Consider the following 24,053-nt stretch of genomic DNA (forward strand, 5'->3'; position numbering starts at 1 on the left):
ATGTATCAGTGTCCCAGGTTTCCCACATCCCCTCCAACATTCATCATTATTTGTTCCTGTCACCTTAGCCAATCTGACAGGTGTGTACTGGTATCTCAGAGTTGTCTTAATTTGCATTTCTCTGATCAGTAGTGATTTGGAACACTCTTTCATATGAGTGGAAATAGCTTCAATTTCATCATCTGAGAATTGTCTGTTCATATCCTTTGACCATTTATCAACTAGAGAATGGTTTGATTTCTTATAAATTAGGGTCAGTTCTCTATATATTTTGGAAATGAGACCTTTGTCAGAACCTTTAACTTTAAAAATTTTTCCCAATTTATTACTTCCCTTCTAATCTTGTTTGCATTAGTATTGTTTGTACAGAAACTTTTTAGTTTGATATAATCAAAATCTTCTATTTTGTGATCAATAATGATCTCTAGTTCTTTTCTAGTTATGAATTTCTTCCTCCTCCACTGGTCTGAGAGGGAGACTATCCTCTGTTCCTCTAATCTATTTATGATCTCATTCTTTATGCCTAAATCATGGACACATTTTGATCTTATCTTGGTATATGGTGTTAAGTATGGATCCATATCTAGTTTCTGCCATATTAATTTCCAGTTTTCCCAACAGTTTTTTTTTTCAAATAATGAATTTTTATCCCTAATGTTGGTATCTTTGGGTTTGTCAAAGATTAGATTGCTATAGCTGTACCTTTTTTTGTCCTTTGTATCTAATCTGTTCCACTGATTGACTGGGCTATTTCTTAGCCAATACCAAATGGTTTCGGTGACTGTTTCTCTATAATAAAGCTTAAGATCAGGAACACTTAGACCACCTTCCTCTGACATTTTTTTTCATTAGTTCCCTTGCTATTCTAGACCTTTTATTCTTCCATATGAATTTTGTTGTTATTTTTTCTAGGTCATTAAAATAGTTTCTTGGGAGTCTGATGGGTATAGCACTAAATAAATAGATTAGTTTGGGGAGTATTGTCATCTTTATTATATTCGCTCAGCCTATCCAAGAGCACTGAATGTCTTTCCAATTATTTAAATCTAACTTTATTTTTGTGGCAAGTGTTTTGTAATTTTGCTCATATACTTCCTGACTATTCTTTGGTAGATGGATTCCCAAATACTTTATACTCTCAACATTTGTTTGGAATGGAATTGTTCTTTGTATCTCTTGCTAGTACATTTTGTTGGTGATATATATAAATGCTGAGGATTTATGCGGATTTATTTTGTATCCTGCCACTTTGCTAAAATTCTGAATTATTTCTAATAGCTTTTTAGCAGAGTCTTTGGTGTTCTCTAAGTATACCATCATGTCATCTGCAAAGAGTGATAGTTTGATTTCCTCATTTCCTACTCTAATTTCTTGAATCTCTTTCTCGGCTCTTATTGCCGAAGCTAGCGTTTGTAGTACTATATTGAATAATAATGGTGATAGTGGGCAACCTTGTTTCACTCCTGATCTTACTGGGAAAGATTGCAGTTTATTTCTATTGCATATCATGCTTACTGACGGTCATAAATATATGCTCCTGATTATTCTAAGTAATAGTCCATTTATTCATATACTCTCAAGAGTTTATAGTAGGAATGGATGTTGGGTTTTGTCAAATGATTTTTCTGCATCTATTATTAGAGATGATCATATGGTTTTTATTAATTTGATTATTAATATGGTCAATTATATTAATAGTTTTCCTAATATTAAACCAGCCCTGCATTCCTGGAATAAATCCTACTTGATCATAGTGTATTATCCTGGAGATGATTTTCTGAAGTCTTTTTGCCAATATCTTATTTAAGATTTTTGTATCAATATTCATTAAGAAAATTGGTCTATAATTTTCTTTCTCAGTTTTCGATCGACCTGGTTCAGGTATCAGTACCATGTCTGTGTCATAAAAGGAGTTTGGTAGGACTCCTTCATCCCCTATTTTTTCAAATAATTAACATAACATTGGGGCTAATTGTTCTTTAAATGTTTGGTAGAATTCACATATGAATCCATCTGGCCCTGGGGATTTTTTCCTGGGGAGTTGATTAATAGCTTGTTCTATTTCTTTTTCTGAAATGGGACTATTTAAGCAATTTATCTCCTCCTCTGTTAATCTAGGAAGCCTATATTTTTGGAGGAAGTCATCCATTTCACTTAAGTTATCAAATTTAATGGCATAAAGTTGGGCAAAGTAACTCCTTATTATTTCTCTAATTTCTTCTTCATTGGTGGAAAGATCCCCCTTTTTATTTGTAAGAGTAACAATTTGATTTTCCTCTTTCTTTTTTCTGATCAGATTTACCAAAGGTTTATCTATTTTATTGGCTTTTTCATAAAACCAACTCTTTGTTTTGTTTATTAATTCAATAGTTTTTTGTTTTTTTTTAGCTTTCACTATTATTGATTTCTCCTTTAAATTTTTGTATTTCAAGTTTAATTTTTGGTTAGGGGTTTTTAATTTTGTCTTTTTCTAGCTTTTTAAGTTGCAGGCCCAATTCGTTAATCTTCTCTTTCTCTATTTTCTTCAAATAAGCCTCTAAAGATATAAAATTTCCCCTTATTACTGCTTTAGCTGCATCCCACAGATTTTGGTATGATGTCTCATCATTGTCATTATCTTGGGTGAAATTATTAATTGTTTCTATAATTTGCTGTTTCACCCAGTCATTCTTTAAGATGATATTATTCAGTTTCCAATTACTTTTTGGTCTATTTATCCCAAACTTCTTACTGAATGTAGCTTTTATTGCATTGTGATCTGAGAAGAAGGCATGTATTATTTCTGCCTTCCTACATTTAATTTTGAGATCTTTATTTCCTAATTTATGGTCAATTTTTGTATAGGATCCATGAACTGCTGAGAAGAAAGTATATTCCTTTCTATCGCCATTCAGTTTTCCCCAAAGGTCTATCATACCTAGTTTTTCTAATGTTCTATTTACTTTTTTAATTTCTTTCTTGTTTGTTTTGTGGTTTGATTTGTCTAAATCTGAGAGTGCAAGGTTGAGATCTCCCACTATTATAGTTTTACTGTCTATTTCTTCTTGCAATTCTCTTAATTTTTCCTTTAGAAAGTTAGATGCTATACTGCTTGGTGCATATATGTTTAGTATTGATATGGCTTCATTATTTATGCTACCTTTCATCAGGATATAGTTTCCTTCCTTATCTTTTTTAACTAGATCTACTTCTGCTTTTGCTTGATCTGAGATAAGGATAGCTACCCCTGCTTTTTTGGCTTTACCTGAAGCATAATAGGCTCTGTTCCAACCTTTTACCTTTACTCTGTATGTATCTCCCGGCTTTAAGTGTGTTTCCTGCAGACAACCTATTGTAGGCTTCTGATTTTTGATCCAATCTGCTATCCGTCTCCTTTTGATGGGAGCGTTCATCCTATTCATATTTACAGTTAAAATTACTAATTCTGTATTTCCTGCCATCATATTATCCCCAGATTATGCTTATTCCCTTGACCCCCCTGATCCCCCTCCCCGATATTTAATTTACAGGCCCCCCCCTTGTGACACACAACCCTCCCTTTTTTTTTTTTAGTATCCCTCCCCCCTCCCTCGAAGTCCCTTCACTTATTCTCCTTTTCCTTTTCCTTTTTCCTCTAGCCCCTTTTAATGATGTGTGAGAGAATTCCCTGAAAAACAAATATGTCAATTATTTACTATTTGAGCCTCTTCTGATGAGAGTAAGATTCACACAATGATTCTCCCCCTCACTAAGTTCCCTCAGATATTGTGTATTTTCTATGCCTCTTCCTGGGATGTAGTTTCCCCCTTTTTATCACTCCTTCCACTTTTTCTTATACTACCCCCTTCTCTTTACTACACCCCCCTTTTTTTTCTTTTATATCAGTAAACTCAAATTATCCATGCATACTTTCTATATATCCACAACAGAGATACAGTTCTCAAGGGTTCTGTGTACCTTTTTCTGTTTCTCTTCAGTCTTGTGGATATAGATCAAATTTTTTTTTTAAGTCTGTTTTTTTTCTTAGAAACATATGGAATTCCTCTCTTTCATTGAATGACTGTCATCTTCCATGGAAAAAGATGCTAAACTTAGCTGGGTAGTTTATTCTTGGTTGCAATCCTTGATCTTTTGCCTTTCAGAATATCAGGTTCCAGGCCCTCCTATCTTTTAATGTGGAGGCAGCCAGATCTTGAGTGACCCTTATTGTGGCACCTTGGTATTTAAATTATTTTTTTCTAGCTGCTTGCAAGATTTTCTCCTTTGTGTGGTAATTCTGCAGCTTAGCCACAATATTCCGTGGTGTTTTTTTTTTTTTAGAGTCTATTTCAGAAGGAGTTTGATGAATTCTTTTGACTTCTACTTTCCCTTCTGTTTCTATTATCTCTGGACAGTTCTCTTTGATGATTTCCTGTAAAATAGAATCTAGGCTCTTTTTTTGGTCATAGTTTTCAGGAAGTCCAATGATCTGCAGATTATTTCTCCTAGATCTATTTTCCAGGTCTATAGATTTTCCCCAGTAAGTATTTGACGTTATTCTCCAGCTTTTCATTTTTTTTTTTTTTTTTTGTTTGTTTTGTTTGACTGATTCTTGGGTTCTCAATGAATCATTCATTTCTATTTGTTCCATCCTGAATTTTAATGAGTTATTTTCTTCATTTACTGTTTTTAGTTCTTTTTGTATATGCCCAATTTCATTTTTAAATGAATTATTTTGCTGTATTGTATTTTTTTCTATTTCCCTAATTTTTTTAGAGAATTGTTTTCTTTTTCCTATTCTGGAGACTTTTTTATCTTTTACACTTCAGAAATCCTACTTTCCTGTGATTTTTTAACCTTTTCTAATTCACAAATTTTGTTTCCCTGAATCTCCTATGAATACTTTATTTTTTCCAACTCCAGTTTCAGAACGTTGTTATTCTCTATCATAGCTTCCCTTTCCTTTCCCCATTTTTCTTCAAACTCTTTTAATTTTTAAATAGTCTCTTCTAGGAGAGAGTTATGTGATGGGGGGCAGGAATCGTTCCCCTTTAGGCTGTTATCTGCTGACTCTCTGCTGTTAACTTCCTTGGGGTTGGATACCCGCTCTTTTTCTGTGTAGACAGAATTGATGGTTCTTCTTTGCTTTTTACTCATATTTAAAAAATCTTTTGGAGTATGTCTCTGGGGTAGGAAATTATTTATTTATTTCTTTACCAGTTTCCTCGCTGACCAGATGGATGCAGTGGCTCCTGTGCCTGAGCTATGAGAGAGCTCTGGGAGAGAGTTCCCCACCCCCTCCCTGAAAGTGCCTCAGAGGTGATTAGCACAGCAGTGCTTTGAGGCTGCTATGTGTCCTAGCGACTTCCCTGAGGTTTAAGACTGAACAGTAAAGGCAACACAAAGCCCAGCCTATGTGTCCTGGTGGGGCGTGGATGTCAGCAGCAGGTATCATGAAAAGCCCCTGTGCTCAAACAGGAAGTGTCTGTCCTGAACCACAGTCCCTATTTCAAAGGTTCCGCTTCTCTGTGACTTCCAGGGCTGAGTTCCACAGCCTCCAGCTAAGCAAGGCACTATGTGTTACCTTGGGCCATGTCTGCCCCCTTATTAATCTCTTAACTACCCCCAGGTGAAAGCCAGGACAGCCTAAGTGAGCCACACCCATAGTGCCCGAGATCTGTTGAGTCACTTCCAGATTGGGGTGGTTTTAGTATCTGGCTTTATATTTTAAAGTGGCTTGATTTCTCTTCTGAACTGCTGTTTTATAAGCAGAGAAGAGCTAACAGCCTGTGCCAGATTATTCTATCTCAGTGGCTTCTCTGATACTAGAGCCCTCCCCAGCAGGATTGGCACAGTTTGCCACCACCCAACTGTCTCTGCTGGCCTCTTTTTTTCCTTCCCTGAGAACTGACCTTTTCTGTTGAAACTCCAGTTTCTCTTCAGCTGGTAAGTCGTGCTTCCAGTCCTTGTGGTTTCTATCAGTCCAGCACTATTTTTGAGGCTGATTTAACTAATTGGTAATGAGGGAAGAAGGGAGCTCACAAAATTGCATTTATCTTCTTTGCCATCTTTCCTCTACCCCCAAGAGTTCAAGAATTTCAAGGGAACTAATGAAAAAAAAAATCCAAAGAAGGTGGCCTAGCTGTACCTGATCTAAAACTATATTATAAAACAGTGGTCTCCAAAACCATTTTGTATTGGCTAAGAAATAGATTAGTTGATCGGTGGAATAGATTAGGTTCGCAAAATTGTCAATAACTATAACAATCTAGTGTTTTACAAACCCATAGATTTCAAATTTTGGGTTAAGAATTCACTATTTGACAAAAACTGCTGGTAAAACTGGAAATTATTATGACAGAAACCAGGCATGAACACACACTTAATACCATACACCAATATAAGAACAAAATGAGTCCATGATTTAGGCATAATGAACAAGATTATAAATAAATTAGAGTAACATAGGATAGTTTACCTCTCAGCCTTGTGGAGGAGGAAGGAATGTTTGACCAATGAAGAACTAGAGATCATTATTGATCCCAAAATAAAAAATTTTCATTACATCAAATTAAAAAGCCTTTCTATGAATAAAACTAATGCAATCAAGATTAGAAGGGAAACAATAAATAGAAAACATTTTTATAGTTAAAGGTTCAGTTAAAGACCTCATTTCCAAAATATAAGGAGAATTGATTCCAATTTGTATGAAATGAAACCATTCTCCAATTAATAAATGGCCAAAGGATATAAACAATTTTCACATGATGAAATTGAAACTATTTCCACTCATATGAAAGGGGGTTCCAAATCACTATTGATCAGATAAATGCAAATTAAGACAACTCTGAGATAACACTATACACTGTCAGATTGGCTAAGATACAAGAAAAAATAATGAAATGATGAATGTTGGAGGGGATGTGGGAAGACTGGGACACTGATGCATTGTTGGTGGAATTGCAATTGAATCCAACCATTATAGAGAGCAATTCGGAATTATGTTGAAAAAGTTATGAAAAAGGAGAATACCCTTTGATCTACCTGTGTTACTACTGGGATTATATCCTAAAGAGATATTAAAGAAGGGAAAAGGACCTGTGTGTGCTAAAATGTTTGTGGCAACCCTTTTTGTAGTAGCAAGAAACTGGAAAATGACTGGATACCCATCAATTGGAGAAGGATTGGGTAAATTTTGGTATATTAATGTTATGGAATAGTATTGTTTTTGTAAGAAATAACCAGCATGATGAATTCATAGAGACTTGGAAAGACTAACATGAATTGATCCTGAGTGAAATGAGCAGAACTAGAAGATCATTGTACTCTTCAACAACAATACTGTATGAGGATGTATTCCGATGGAAGTGGGTATCTTAGACAAAGAAATTTAATTCATTTCCAATTGATCAATGATGGATAGAACCAGCTACACCCAGAGAAGGAACACTGGAAAATGAGTGTGGACTACTTGCATTTTTGTTTTACTTCCCAGTTTATTTTTACCTTCTGAATCCAATTCTTCTTGTGCAACAAGAGAACTGTATGATTTTTCATGCATATACTGTATCTAGGACATACTATAACATATTTAATATGTATAAGAGTGCCTGCTATCTAGGGGATGGAGTGGAGGGAGGAAAGGGAAAAGTCGGAAAAGAAGTGAGTACAAGGGGCAATATTGTAAATATTACCCATTCATATATTCTGTCAATAAAAAGTTATAATTTAAAAAAAAAGGAAAAGAAAATAAAAAGAATAGTATAATCTGGAGATAAAAAGAAGGAACGAAATACTGAAGTAGTAATTTTCACTGTAAATGTAAATGGGATGAAATCTCCCATAAAGCAGAACCCTACAATATGTTGTTTACAGAAGATACATTTAAAGCAGGAAGATACATAAAGACTAAAGATAAAAGCAGAATCTATTATGTTTCAAGTGATATTAAAAAAAAGCAGGAATAACCATCCTTATTTCAGATCAAGCAAAAGCAAAAATTGATCTAATTTAAAAGAGATAAAGAAAGATAATTTATCTTGCTAAAGGGTAGCATAGACAATGAAGCCATATCAATACTAAAATATTTGCACCAAGTGATATAGCATTTAAATTCTTAAAAGAAAAATTAGGAGAACTGCAAGAACAATAGAAAGCAAAACAATAATAGTAGGACATCTCAATTGTGCACTCTCAGAATTAGATAAATCAAACCACAAAACAAATAACAAAGAAATTTTTTTTTATTTATTTTTTTTAATTTTATAATTATAAAAATTTTATGATAGTATGTATGGATAAGTAATTTTTTATAACATTATCTCTTCCCCCAACCAAAAATTAAATTTGAAATACAAAAATTAAAAGGAGAAATCAATAATATTGAAAGTAAAAAAAACTATTGAATTAATAAATAAAACCAAGAGTTGGTTTTATGAAAAAGCCAATAAAATAGATAAACCTTTGGTAAATTTGATCAAAAAAAAAGAAAGAGGAAAATCAAATTGATAGTCTTACAAATGAAAAGGGGGATCTTTCCACCAATGAAGAGGAAATTAGAGAAATAATAAGCAGTTACTTTGCCCAACTTTATGCCAATAAATTTGATAACTTAAGTGAAATGGATGACTTCCTCCAAAAATATAGGCTCCCTAGATTAACAGAGGAGGAGATAAATTGCTTAAATAGTTCCATTTCAGAAAAAGAAATAGAACAAGCTATTAATCAACTCGCCAGGAAAAAATCCCCAGGGCCAGATGGATTCACATGTGAATTCTACCAAACATTTAAAGAACAATTAGCCCCAATGTTATATAAATTATTTGAAAAAATAGGGGATGAAGGAGTCCTACCAAACTCCTTTTATGACAAAGACATGGTACTGATACCTAAACCAGGTGGATCGAAAACTGAGAAAGAAAATTATAGACCAATCTCCTTAATGAATATTGATGCTAAAATCTTAAATAAGATATTAGCAAAAAGACTTCAGAAAATCATCTCCAGGATAATACACTATGATCAAGTAGGATTTATTCCAGGAATGCAGGGCTGGTTCAATATTAGGAAAACTATTAATATAATTGACCATATTAATAATCAAATTAATAAGAACCATATGATCATCTCAATAGATGCAGAAAAAGCATTTGACAAAATCCAACCTCCATTCCTACTAAAAACTCTTGAGAGTATAGGAATAAATGGATTATTCCTTAGAATAATCAGGAGCATATATTTAAGACCTTCAGTAAGCATAATATGCAATAGAAATAAACTGCAACCTTTCCCAGTAAGATCAAGAGTGAAACAAGGTTGCCCACTATCACCAATACTATTCAATATAGTACTAGAAACGCTAGCCTCGGCAATAAGAGCCGAGAAAGAGATTCAAGGAATTAGAGTAGGAAATGAGGAAATTAAAGTATCACTTTTTGCAGATGACATGATGGTATACTTAGAGACCCCCAAAGACTCTGCTAAAAAGCTACTAGAAATAATTCAAAATTTCAGCAAAGTGGCAGGATACAAAATAAATCCACATAAATCCTAGGCATTTTTATATATCACTAACAAAATGCAACAGCAAGACATACAAAGAGAAATTCCATTCAAAACAAATGTTGAGAGTATAAATTATTTGGGAATCCATCTACCAAAGTAAAGTCAGGAATTATATGAGAAAAATTACAAAACACTTGCCACAAAAATAAAATCAGATTTAAATAATTGGAAAGACAGTGCTCTTGGATAGGCCGAGCGATTATAATAAAGATGACAATACTCCCCAAACTAATCTATTTATTTAGTGCTATACCAATCAGAATCCCAAGAAACTATTTCAATGACCTAGAAAAAATAACAACAAAATTCATATGGAAGAATAAAAGGTCGAGAATTGCAAGGGAACTAATGAAAAAATACTCAGAGGAAGGTGGTCTAAGTGTACCTGATCTAAAGCTATATTATATAGCGGCAGTCACCAAAACCATTTGGTATTGGCTAAGAAATAGACCAGTAGATCAGTGGAACAGATTAGATACAAAGGACAAAAAAGGATACATATATAGCAACCTAATCTTTGACAAACCCAAAGATACCAACATTAGGGAAAAAAAATTCATTATTCGGAAAAAACTGTTGGGAAAACTGGAAATTAGTATGGCAGAAATTAGATATGGATCCACACTTAACACCATATACCAAGATAAGATCAAAATGGGTCCATGATTTAGGCATAAAGAGGGAGATAATAAATAGATTAGAGGAACAGAGGATAATCTACCTCTCAGACTTGTGGAGGAGGAAGGAATTTATGACCAGAGGAGAACTAGAGATCATTATTGATCACAAAATAGAAGATTTTGATTACATCAAACTAAAAAGTTTCTGTACAAATAATACTAATGCAAACAAGATTAGAAGGGAAGTAACAAATTGGGAAAATATTTTTAAAAACAAAGGTTCTGACAAAGGTCTCATTTCCAAAATATATAGAGAACTGACCCTAATTTATAAGAAACCGAACCATTCTCCAATTGATAAATGGTCAAAGGATATGAACAGACAATTCTTAGAGGAAGAAATTGAAACTATATCCACTCACATGAAAGAGTGTTCCAAATCACTACTGATCAGAGAAATGCAAATTAAGACCACTCTGAGATACCACTACACACCTGTCAGATTGGCTAAGATGACAGGAACAAATAATGATGAATGTTGGAGGGGATGTGGGGAAACTGGGAAACTAATACATTGCTGGTGGAGTTGCGAAAGAATCCAGCCATTCTGGAGAGCAATCTGGAATTATGCCCAAAAAGTTATCAAACTGTGCATACCCTTTGACCCAGCAGCACTACTACTGGGATTATATCCCAAAGAAATACTAAAGAGCGGAAAGAGACGTATATGTGCCAAAATGTTTGTGGCAGCTCTTTTTGTTGTAGCTAGAAACTGGAAGATGAATGGATGTCCATCAGTTGGAGAATGGTTGGGTCAATTGTGGTATATGAAGGTTATGGAATATTATTGCTCTGTAAGAAATGACCAGCAGGAAGAATACAGAGAGGCCTGGAGAGACTTAAACCAACTGATGCTGAGTGAAATGAGCAGAACCAGAAGATCACTGTACACTTCAACAACAATACTGTATGAGGATGTATTCTGATGGAAGTGGAAATCTTCAACACAAAGAACATCCAACTCACTTCCAGTTGATCAATGATGGACAGAGGTAGCTACATCCAGAGAAGAAACACTGGGAAGTGAATGTAAATTGTTAGCACTAATATTTGTCTGCCCAGGTTGCATGTACCTTCGGATTCTAATGTTTATTGTGCAACAAGAAAATGATATTTACACACATGTATTGTACCTAAACTATATTGTAACACATGTAAAATGTATGGGATTGCCTGTCATCGGGGGGAGGGAATAGAGGGAGGGGGGGATAATTTGGAAAAATGAATACAAGGGATAATATTATAAAAATATATATATAATAATAAAAAATTAAAAAAAAAAACATTATCTCTTGTACTCATTTTTCCAAATTTTCCCCTCCCTCCCTCTACTCCCTCCCCGAGATGACAGGCAATCCCATATATATTACATGTGTTACAGTATAACCTAGATAAATATATTTGTGTAAATCCAATTTTCTTGTTGAACATTAGGAATTGGATTCCGAAGGTATAAGTAACCTGGGTAGAAAGACAGCAGTGCTAACAATTTACATTCACTTCCCAGTGTTCCTTCTCTAGATGTAGTTGTTTCTGTCCATCATTGATCAACTGGAAGTGAGTTGGATCTTCTTTATGTTGAAGATATCCACTTCCATCAGAATACATCTTCATACAACATTATTGTTGAAGTGTACAGCGATCTTCTGGTTCTGTTCATTTCACTCAGCATCAGTTCATATATGTCTATCCAAACCTTTCTAAATTCATCCTGCTGGTCATTTCTTAAAGAGCAATAATATTCCATAACCTTCATATACCATAATTTACCCAACCATTCTCCAATTGATGGATATCCATTCATCTTCCAGTTTCTAGCCACTACAAAAAGGGCGGCCACAAACATTTTGGCACATACAGGTCCCTTTCCTCTCTTTAGTTTTTCTTTGGAATATAAGCCCAATAGCAGCACTGCTGGATAAAAGGATATGCACAGTTTGACAACTTTTGGGGCATAATTCCAGATTGCTCTCCAGAATGGCCAGATTCTTTCACAGCTCCAGCAGCAATGTATTATTGTCCCAGTTTTCCCACATCCCCTCCAACATTCATCATTATTTGTTCCTGTCACCTTAGCCAATCTGACAGGTGTGTACTGGTATCTCAGAGTTGTCTTAATTTGGATTTCTCTGATTAATAGTGTTTTGGAACACTCTTTCATATAAGTTGATATAATTTCAATTTTATCATCTCAGAATTGTCTGTTCATATCCTTTGAGGATTTATCAACTGGAGAATGGTTTATTTCCTATAAATTAGGGTCAGTTCTCTATATATTTTGGAAATGAGACCTTTGTCAGAACCTTTAACTTTAAAAATATTTTTCCAATCTGTTACTTCCTTTCTGATCTTGTTTGCATTAGTATTATTTGTGCAGAAACTTTTTAGTTTGATATAATCAAAATTTTCTATTTTGTGATTGATAATGATCTCTAGTTCTCTTCTGGTCATAAATTCCTTCCTCCTCCACAGGTCTGAGACGTAGACTATTCTCTGTTCCTCTAATCTATTTATGATCTCATTCTTTATGACTAAATCATGGACCCATTTTGATCTTATCTTGGTATATGGTGTTAAGTATGGATCCATATCTAGTTTCTGCCATATTAATTTCCAGTTTTCCCAACAGTTTTTTTTTGTTTTCAAATAATGACTTTTTATCCTAAAGGTTGGTATCTCTGGGTTTGTCAAACACTAGATTGCTATAGATGTACCCTTTTTTGTCCTTTGTGCCAAATCTGTTCCACTGATCGACTGGGCTATTTCTTAGCTGATACCAAATGGTTTTGGTGACTGCTGCTTTATAATATAGCTTTAGATTAGGTACACCTAGAACACCTTCATATGACATTTTTTCATTAGTTCCCTTGAAATTCTCAACCTTTTATTCTTCCATATGAATTTAGTTGTTATTTTTTCTAGGTCATTAAAATAGTTTCTTGGTAGTCTGATTGGTATACCACTAAATAAATAAATTAGTTTGGGGAGTATTGTCATCTTTATTATATTCGTTTGGCCTATCCAAGAGCACTGAATGTCTTTCCAATTATAAATCTGACTTTATTTAGTGGCAAGTGTTTTGTAATTTTTCTCATATAATTCCTAACATTTCTTTGGTAGATGGATTGCCAAATATTTTATACTCTCAACATTTGTTTGGAATGGAATTTCTCCTTGCATCTCTTGCTGTTGCCTTTTGTTGGTGATGTATAAAAATCCTGAGGATTTATGTGGATTTATTTTGTATCCAACAACATTGCTAAAGTTGTGAATTATTTCTATTAACTTTTTATTAGAATCTCTAGGGTTTTCTAAGTATTCCAACATATCATTAGGAAAGAGTGACAGTTTGATTTCCTCATTACCTACTCTTATTACTTTAATCTCTTTCTCGACGCTTATTGCCGAGGCTAGCATTTCTAATACAATATTGAACAGTAAAGTTGATAGTGGGCCACCTTGTTTCATTGCAGATCTTACTGGGAAATGTTACAGTTTATCTCCATTACATATTATGCTTACTGACGTTCGTAAATATATGCTCCTGATTATTCTAAGGAATAGTTCATTTATTCTTATACTCTCAAGCGTTTTTAGTAGGAATGGATGTTGGATTTTATCAAATGCTTTTTCTGCATCTATTGAGATGATCATATGGTTTTTATTAATTTGATTATTAATACAGTCATTTATAATAATAGTTTTCCTTATATTAAACCAGTCCTGCATTCCTGGTATAAGTCCTACTTTATCATAGTATATTATCCTGGGGATGATTTTCTGAATTCTTTTTGCTAATATCTTATTTAAGATTTTAGTATCAATATTCATTAAGGAAACTGGTCTATAGTTTTCTTTCTCAGTTTTCGATCTACCTGGTTTAGTTATTAGTACTATGTCTGTGTCATAAAAGGAGTTTGGTAGGACTCCTACATCTCCTATTTTTTCAAATAGTTTATATAACATTGGGGCTAATTGTTCTTTAAATGTTTGGTAGAATTAACATGTAAATCCATCTGGTCCTGGGGATTTTTTCCTGGGGAGTTGATTAATAGCTTGTTCTATTTCTTTTTCTGAAATGGGACTATTTAAGCAATTTATCTCCTCCTCCTCTGTTAATCTAGGAAGCCTATATTTTTGGAGGAAGTCATCCATTTCACTTAAGTTACCAAATTTATTGGCATAAAGTTGGGCAAAGTAACTCCTTATTATTTCTCTAATTTCCTCTTCATTGGTGGAAAGATCCCCCTTTTCATTTGTAAGATTAACAATTTGATTTTCCTCTTTCCTTTTTCTGATCAGATTTGCCAAAGGTTTATCTATTTTATTGGCTTTTTCATACAACCAACTATTGGTTTTATTTATTAATTCAATAGTTTTTTTTTTACTTTCACTATTATTGATTTCTCCTTTTAATTTTTGTATTTCAAGTTTGATTTTTGTTTGGGGTTTTTAATTTCATCTTTTTCTAAATTTTTAAGTTGCAGGCCCAATTCATTAATCTTCTCTTTCTCTATTTTCTTCAAATAAGCCTCTAATTATATAAAATTTCTCCTTATTACCGCTTTAGCTGTATCCCACAGATTTTGGTATGATGTCTCATCATTGTCATTATCTTGGGTGAAATTATTAATTGTTTCTATAATTTGCTGTTTCACCCAGTCATTCCTTAAGATGATATTATTCAGTTTCCAATTACTTTTTGGTCTATTTACCCCTAACTTCTTATTGAATGTAGTTTTTATTGCATTGTGAACTGAGAAGAAGGCATTTATTATTTCTGCCTTCCTGCATTTAATTTTGAGATCTTTATGTCCTAATACATGGTCAATTTTTGTATAGGTTCCATGAACTGCTGAGAAGAAAGTATATTCCTTTCTATCGCCATTCAGTTTTCTCCAAAGGTCTATCATACCTAGTTTTTCTAATGTTCTATTTACCTTTTTAATTTCTTTCTTATTTGTTTTGTGGTTTGATTTGTCCAAATCTGAGAGTGCAAGGTTGAGTTCTCCCACTATTATAGTCTCACTGTCTATGTCTTCTTTCAACTCTCTTACCTTTTCCTTTCTCTCTCACCTCACTAAAAGGGGGGAGAGGAAAAGGCAAAAGGAAAAGGAAGTCTCCTACCAAATTCCTTTTATGACACAAACATGATACTGATACATAAACCGATTAGGTTGACAACAGAGAAAGAAATTTATAGACCAATCCCCCAATGAATATTGATGCTAAAATCTTAAATAAAATATTAGCAAAAACATTACAGAAAGTCATACCTAGGACAATATCCCATGACCAAGTAGGATTTATACCAGGAATGCAGGGCTGGTTTAATAAAAAATATTAGCATAAATCTTGTTAATAAAATGTTATTATAAAAATTATGTATTTTATGATCAATAATGATCTTTAAGAATTCAAAAATCTTAAAAACAAACAAATAAAAATGGTTTTGAATCTAATTGGCAAAATATTAAATAAATACATTTGGAATATGGAAAAATAATTTTATAACAACACTAAGTAAAATTTTTCTCATTATATTATCTCTCACTTTTCCAAATGCTTATATGTATAGGACAAGAATTTCTTCATATGCTTGTACCAAAACAATTTTCTTCTACTAAACAAGATATTAGGAAATTTTGCTAGAAAAGATAAAACAATGATGTTTTTCTAAGTGTTCACTTTTAAATTTGTAATTCTTTTAATTAAAATGTCATTTATGCTATTATAGATATGTTTTATTGTCATTTTAGTAATTAATAAAAGCATGATTTTCAGTATATCCAATTTATTTTTATGGTAAATTTTTGTAGATATAATCCAAATAATTTTTGGTTCCTAAGTAATATATGCATATAAATGTGTCCTGTGACCAAATTATTTGAGATTTTGTTTTATCTGTGTCATTCTTAGTATAAAGAAACTAGACCTGGGGAAAAATTGAAGAAATTAGCATTTACCTATTTCTGGATAGCATGCTTCATTTGTTATGTAGTTGTAAATACTCAGCTTATTTGCTGTCATATGGTTGACTAAATTTGATGGAGTAGAAATCCTTGTGTAAGTAGTTAATATTAGTTAACTTCTCAACTTCCTAACTTTTGGAGTCTATGAGTCCAGTAAAAATAGGAAGAGGAAAAATGGAGAATGAAATTATGGTCTTGAGGTGCACAGAAGGAAAGTTAAGATACATCATGGAATGTGTTCTTTATTGATTAAGGAGAGAAAGTCCAAAAACAAAACAAAATAAAACATAGATTCATTACTATTCATCAAGCTGAAATAAGATCTTGAAGAAAATCATAAAACTTTTTATTAAAACAGGAGAGAGTGATTTCTTTTTTCCTAAAAGTATTTATAGGATATAAGCATAAGGATTTCCAGATGCAGAAAGGGCAATGTTGAAATTAAGAAACATGTATCTGTAATGGAATCAGTTAACAGATTTTTTCCAGAAAATCTTGGTTATAAATGGACTGAAGCAAATAAGGTATATGGTAATATTTATTTGGTCTTGTTTATTAGTTACAGGATGAAAACAATAGACTTTTCATGGGACAGTCAGTTCAATATTTGTTAAAAATTATTAATCACAAATGAATTATTTATTAATGCTGATTAGAAAGATAAAAAGAGCAAGAATAAAATTAAAAGCTTATAATAATATTGAGAAACCAAAGATGAAAATAAGAGGGGAAAAGGAAATTCAGTAGAAGAAAATATTAGAAGAGTGATTAATAGAAAAGGAGACTAATCAAAATAGTTTTTTTTTTTTAAGCAAGTTAAATAGCTCTGAGTGATTGTCATGGAAAGTATAGTTACTGAAGAACAGAGATCATAGGGATTATAAATAAATGCAAAAATAGATCAAAAAGGATTTTAGAAAGATCATAAAATTGGAAGTCATTGAGAACAATAGTAGAGAATGGGACAGAAATATCAAAGCCAAGTTTTAATGTTGCTGAGGCAAGTGGGATGTATCCTGGAGGTTCAACAGATGGCTGGAACAAAGATAGTGAGAGGATGACATATACAGATAAAATAACCTTCAAAGGTTAAGTGGTTAATGATTTGAATAGAGTAATAGCTTGAGAGTATGGAGACAAGAAAAACTTGTTTATTCTCCCTCTGTTTTTTTATTTTACAGTAAAAATGTAGAAGAATTTCAAGTGAATCATGTTCAACTATATAAAATTCTTCACTATTGATGGCAATGTTTCAATTAATGAGAGAAGGTGAAATGAAAAGATCAAGGATAGAAATAAATTTATATATAATAGAAGACATGCCAATTAAAATTCCCTCTGGAAATAAAGAAAGCACAGAAAAATATTGGTTTCCTTTGCTATTATTATGAGATGATTAACTAAAATGTATTATTGGAATGATCAGCAACAGAGAAAGAAGGAATTAATCAGATATTCTGGGAGAAGCATTTGGACTTAAGCAATAGTATATGCCAATCCAGACTTATTTTTTGTAAATGTCACCAATGACCACCCATTGGTTTTCACTTTTCCCCAATTGTTATGAACTTGTTACCCTCAGCCAGCTGTATTGACAGATGGTTCGTGACAGAAATACTGTACACTGAACTACTGCCAAGCAACCTCCATGGGATTAGAGGCTTGCATAGATGCCATTGTGAAATGAAAGATGTTTCAAGATTAGAGCCAGAATAGCAAGGCACTTCCTTCTTTACTATATAATAAATTATTGTATAATAAATGTGGCAATATGCTCGTAAATATAATCTAGAATACATAGATAGTATATGGGCACATAAGTAGTCAAAGGTAATGGAAGTGTACTTCCATAATATAGGGTTTTAAGCCTAAGTTTTTATGTTTTCACTAATATCTTGGCTAATAGAACAGAAAATATGTTCATTAAATTTAAAGATCATTCCAATCTTGGGGAAATGATCAATAACTTGAGAAAGAAGAGTGGATTCGAATTCAAACTGACATATATAAAAAAGAAATAAACAGAAGGAGATTTGCTAACATACTAATTAGTGGATAAAAAGAGATGACATAAAAAGTAGATAAGTTAAATACTAAGTTATTGCTATGAAAGAGAATTTGAAGGTAGTCATAAATAATGGTAGTAGTAGTAGTAGTAGTAGTAGTAGTAGTAGTAGTAGTAGTAGTAGTAGTAGTAGTAGTTTGAGTTTATTCCCTTTTTCTTTTTAAAAGTCATTCTCTGATAATGGAAAGCCACCTATTTGAGAGCTTAAAGCTCTCAATTCCTCTGCACCTCTTACATCTTCCTCCTTCCCCTCTTTCTTTGCACCAGCCTCAGAGTAAGAAGTGGGCCTTATCTTTGTCATGAATAACTTCTATTTGTATATCTCCTCCTACATCATCTTGTATCCTCCAAGAGCTTTTACAATTGATCATTTCACTTTCTACAAATTCCCACATATATCCTACACATTCCCTCCCCCATAAGCACATCTGTTTAATCTCCCCACAACCGCCTTCCTTCTTTTTTTACTAGAGTCTTCATTCAGTGAATTCTAATAAGGTAATATTGAAAGTTCTTCACAATCTGGATCCCACTTACATTTCCATACATTTATAATCATAAATTTTAACAGTCTATATTCCAACCAAACTCATTCCCCAGAGTGGTGTACAAATTGGCTGGGACAAACAACATTTATATATAAGTGCTTAACTGAAATGATCCTGTTTTTGTAGTTGCTGTTTGGTATTTTTTTTTTCTAATCATTGATCTTAATTAGATGAAAGCATTGGTATAATTTCTTCATCTATACTTTGATCTCTTGTTAGTTGTGTTAGATTTCATGGAATATAACTTCCATTGCTTTCTTATATGTATATTTTAATTTCTATGGTTTCTACACACACACACACACACACACACACACACACACACACACACATATTCAAGGAAATGTTCAAAAACTATGTCTTCATATAGTGGACAATTAAATGGTTGTTGGAGACACTACAGTAGCTTAGATGTTGTTGATATCATTTTCAAGGATCACCCAAGCCTATATTAAATAATATCACTTACTGGATAGGCACAATATATACACATATTAACATACATATACTTGTATATATATATATACATATATATATATATATATATTCATGAGTGTGTAAATATGTGCATATTATAAATGTAAATATGTGCAATGTATACAAATACTAGAAGCTAATTTGTTCTAGAATTACAGATATTCATTAATGGAAATGTAATCACACAACACAACCTTACACAATGTCATATATCACAATCCAAAAACATGTCAAAAATGTGCATTTCATGCTAAATCATGTTAACTAAATAAGTATGGAAAATGGGTATATTGCATAGTAAAATGAATTAATAAATATTAAAAATAACCTAAATATCTATAAATTTTATGCACTTGTTTAATCTAATGTCTATCTTATCTCTCCACCCATTTATTTTTGTCTTAATCCTTTTCCATACCATTATAGTTACTTCTGAAATATATTACTCCATGTTATATTTTTATGCTTTTTTATGTTATCTACTATGTCTGGAATAAAGTATATAAAAAGAGTGTTTTCCACCCATATATTACACTATTTTTTACAAAGTATTTAGTATTTTATAATCTCTCTAAGATAATATGACCATTTCTTGTGATAAGGATAGAAAGACAAGTTAGTGAGTAACTTTTCTTAGGTCACATAGCTAATAGAATCAAAGCAAGATTTCTCCTCTTCTTTTCTCCAAGTCTACTATACCAAGGTACCTTACACAAAATTGTGAAAAGAGAAAAGAAGTGTGTTAACTTTTCACATGATTAAATTGAATTATGATATTGCTTTTATTCTGTATGATTGAAGAACACACACACACATATATTCCCATTTAGGGCTAAGGAAACATGTCTTTAATTTGATCATAACATCATTAGATTACATCCCCTACTTTTTGATACTAAAATCAGATTCTATATTTTAGGGTATAGATTTGAGAATCTCATTAATTTGTGATTATTACATTAAAAAATAATTTAATAGGCTTAGCCGTGCACACACACACACACACACACGCACACACACACACACACACACACACATACATATATAGAAGACCATAAATATATGTGTCTCTATGCATACGTATATTTAAACATTTATATATAAATGTGTATATAAAATTTAAAACTGCAATCACCTTTTAGAATCAAAGATAATTAAAGGCCAAAATACGTGGACTGGCATAATATTCATATGTTATTCATATTGTTATTATTTTATCTTTAAAATTATGATCTAATGTTCTCTAACCATATAGTATAATCTCTATTAATGTTTCATGTTTATTCACATTCCTATCTCTGTATTACTATTGCCTACCTTTAAAAATGCTGTTGCAAAATAATCTTCATTAGAGTTTATATGTCTTACTGCCTACTAAAATCCTTCCTATTCTTGGAAATAAACTGCATTTGATCTCTATATAATAAAGAAAAATTGTTATTGCACTCCAACTATTAATGACTACTTGTGAATGACTCAGATAAATAAAAAGGCTTTTGTCCCCAATTTGACCCTTCCTTTATTTTCCTGTCTATTTGATATTACGAGCTTTGAGGATCCTTAACTCCCATTCTCATTGACAAGTCAGGTCCCTAGAAATAGCTAACTACAACTCCCTATGATAAAGAATATATGGTACTCCTGGAGGCTTAAAGTGTGTTGATAATGCTATTGTATTGAGCTGAAATTTCAAGGTGTTTTCCTCAGCATTATTTTACTAATATAATGTAACTTTACTAATGGGATGTAGTAGAAAATAGAACTACCAAACTTCTACCCTCACATTTGTAGGGATACATTCTTCTCTGTACTACCTAAATTCATATGAAGAGTAGGAACAAAATTAAACAGTTGTCACAAAATATCCCACTCCAGAAACTTATTTCTGAATATGGCACAGAAATGTGCTGCCTTTCAGAAATGAGTATCTTACTATATATTCAATGTTTTTTTTCCATTCCTATCTCATATCACCTAGCTGTCTCCTCCTTCATCCTGGTCTTTGCACAGTCTCTCATTCCTGAAATATTTTTTCTCCTCACCTGTCTCCTTACCTCAAAATGTACCCTCTATTCATCTCTAAAACTACAATAATTTTCAAGATAAGGGAATTTTTAAAATATTAAATTTGTACATAAATGAAGAGTGATATAGAAAAATTCTAACACAAGTCAAAATTTAGGTTCACGTTAATGCTCTATATGCTTAAAAAATATCCTCTTTTAAGATTGGAAAAATGGGTATGATATATTCTCCCCTTTATTAGGATGTAATATTTTGTATTCTCAGTTATTACTTCCAAATTATATATACATATACATATGTATATATATATATATATGCATATATATATATATAATTTAAAAAGCTTATGTATGGCTTTATTTGATTTATGCATATAGTCATCACTTGCAGAGACTGACACCACTTGCTACTAGAACTCTGCTCAAATAACTGTATAACCATGTTAGGTTTTTCTCTCTATTGCTCCTGTCCAGTTTTCATAGCCTAAAGAAGAGTGTTGTATTTATGTATCCAGTTCTTGGTTCATATCTTCAGGCATGGTTTAGTAAGGAAGAAAGAAAAAGACAATCTGCAACCTTGCTATATTCCACAATTGGATGGAAAATTTTACTTCTAATATGACTAGCAAGATATATTGGTTTAAGGTATTGTTGAAAACATGATGGTAATGTCAAGAGTTTGGAAGGCAGAAAGGTCCTGGTTTACATGTTGTCCAGCCTATTACTCCTTTTCTTTTAGATGCAGATTGTTTAGGCAGAGAGATGTGTTTTGAAGATCTCAAACTTAAATAGGAAATCAAAGAAAAAAATTTTGCATAAAAAAAAGACAAGATGAAAACAAAAAAAAAGATTTTAAATGAAAGGAATGCAAGTATAAGATAGCAAATATATGATGCATGGTAACTACTCTAGTGGACAAGGTAGTATATATTTTTTATTCATTATAACTTATCTTTTGGAAGTTCAGTTTCTGTAGATGTGTACAAGACTTTGTGTTCTTATTATGAAAATGTATCACATAATAGTACTAAAATAAACTTTTGCTAAGTCTCTACTCTATTTAGAAGCTTATAATAAAACTGACATTGTGTATGAATTAGTAGGAACTTGAATTTTGGGGGTAGTTCACACCTGCTTTTTCATAGCTTATTATGCAAGTTATCAAGCTTAAAATGGTGTGGTGAATTGAATACAACATTGTGAAGAGTGAATTTCATAATATGCTCATAATTGCAAACCAAAATACCCTGAAATGAAACTATTTTATTTAAATTTATTCCTATAATACACAAAGAAAAATATTAATCATGATTGCCTCTGATTTACTTTGCTAAATCATACTTCCAAATATATTTTAATACCTATATTCCAAATGTTCAAATTATTTCTCCCTGACCTGCTGACCTGTATACAGATCAGACACAGTCAATCACACTGTACCTTGGCCCCAACATAATTATGTCATTTGAGCTTTTTCAAATACAAGAAAAAAACAAACAAACAAAAAACCCATATATATATATGTATGTATATATATAATATATATTATATATATGTATATATATATATAATGTATATATAAATATAATGTACATATATATACACACATATATATATGTTCACCATTAATTAAATTTATTTTAAAATATTTTTAATATTTTTCCAATTTCATGCAAAGATGATTTTCAACATTCAGTTTTGTGAGATTTTGATTTGCAATTTTTTCTCCCTTTCATCCTTACTTTCCCCCACAAATAGAAAGCTATCTGATGTACCTTATACACTTGCAATCATTTTTAACATATTTCTATATGAGTCACATTGGGAAATAAAAATTAGAGCAAAAGGGGAAAAAACATGAGAAAGAAAAAAAAATGAAACACAAAAGGTGAAAATAGTGTTCTTTCACCCACATGCATATTCCATAGTTCTCTCAGGAGGCAGATAGTAATTTTACATCCAAAGTCTATTAAAATTGTCTTGGATCACTGGGTTGTTGAGCAGAACTATGTCTATCATAGTTGAAGTTCACATCTTGCTTGTTACTGTATACAATTTTTCCTCTGCCTGCTCTCCTCATTCAGCATTAGTTCATGTAGGTCTTTCCAGGTTTTTCCAAAATCTGCCTGCTATGTATTTCATATAGAACAATAAATTGCCATTATATTCATATGCTATAACTTATTCAATAATTCCCCAGTTGATGGGCATCCAATCATTTTTGCATTCTTATCACCACAAAAGAACTGCTATAAAGATTTTTGCACAAGTGGGTCCTTTTCCCTCTTTTATTCTTTCCATAAATTATGAACTCAGTAGTGACACTGCTGGATCAAAGTGTATACACAGTTATGTTGCCTTTTGGGCATGATTTCTAATTGCTATCCAGAATGGCTGGTTCAGTTAATAACTCCAACAACAATGCGTTAGTGTCCCAATATTCTGACATGCCTTCCGAAACATATCATTATCTTATCCAGTCATTTATAATTCTGATAGGTATTAGATAGGACTCAGTATTTTTTAGATTGTGTTGTCATATTATATTTGCTCAGCCTATCCAAGAGCACTTGGTATTTTTCCAAATGACTGGATCTGACTTTATTTGTGTGGAAAGTGTTTTGTATTTGTGTTCGTATCATTCCTGACTTTTTCTTAGCAAATAAATTCACAAATATTTCATGCTATTGACAGTTATTCTGAATGGAATTTCTTTTTGTATCTATTGCTGCTGGACTTTGTTAGTGATATATAAAAATGCTGAT

Source organism: Sminthopsis crassicaudata, chromosome 3 (genome assembly GCF_048593235.1).
Source record: "Sminthopsis crassicaudata isolate SCR6 chromosome 3, ASM4859323v1, whole genome shotgun sequence".
NCBI classification, from domain to species: Eukaryota; Metazoa; Chordata; class Mammalia; order Dasyuromorphia; family Dasyuridae; genus Sminthopsis; species Sminthopsis crassicaudata.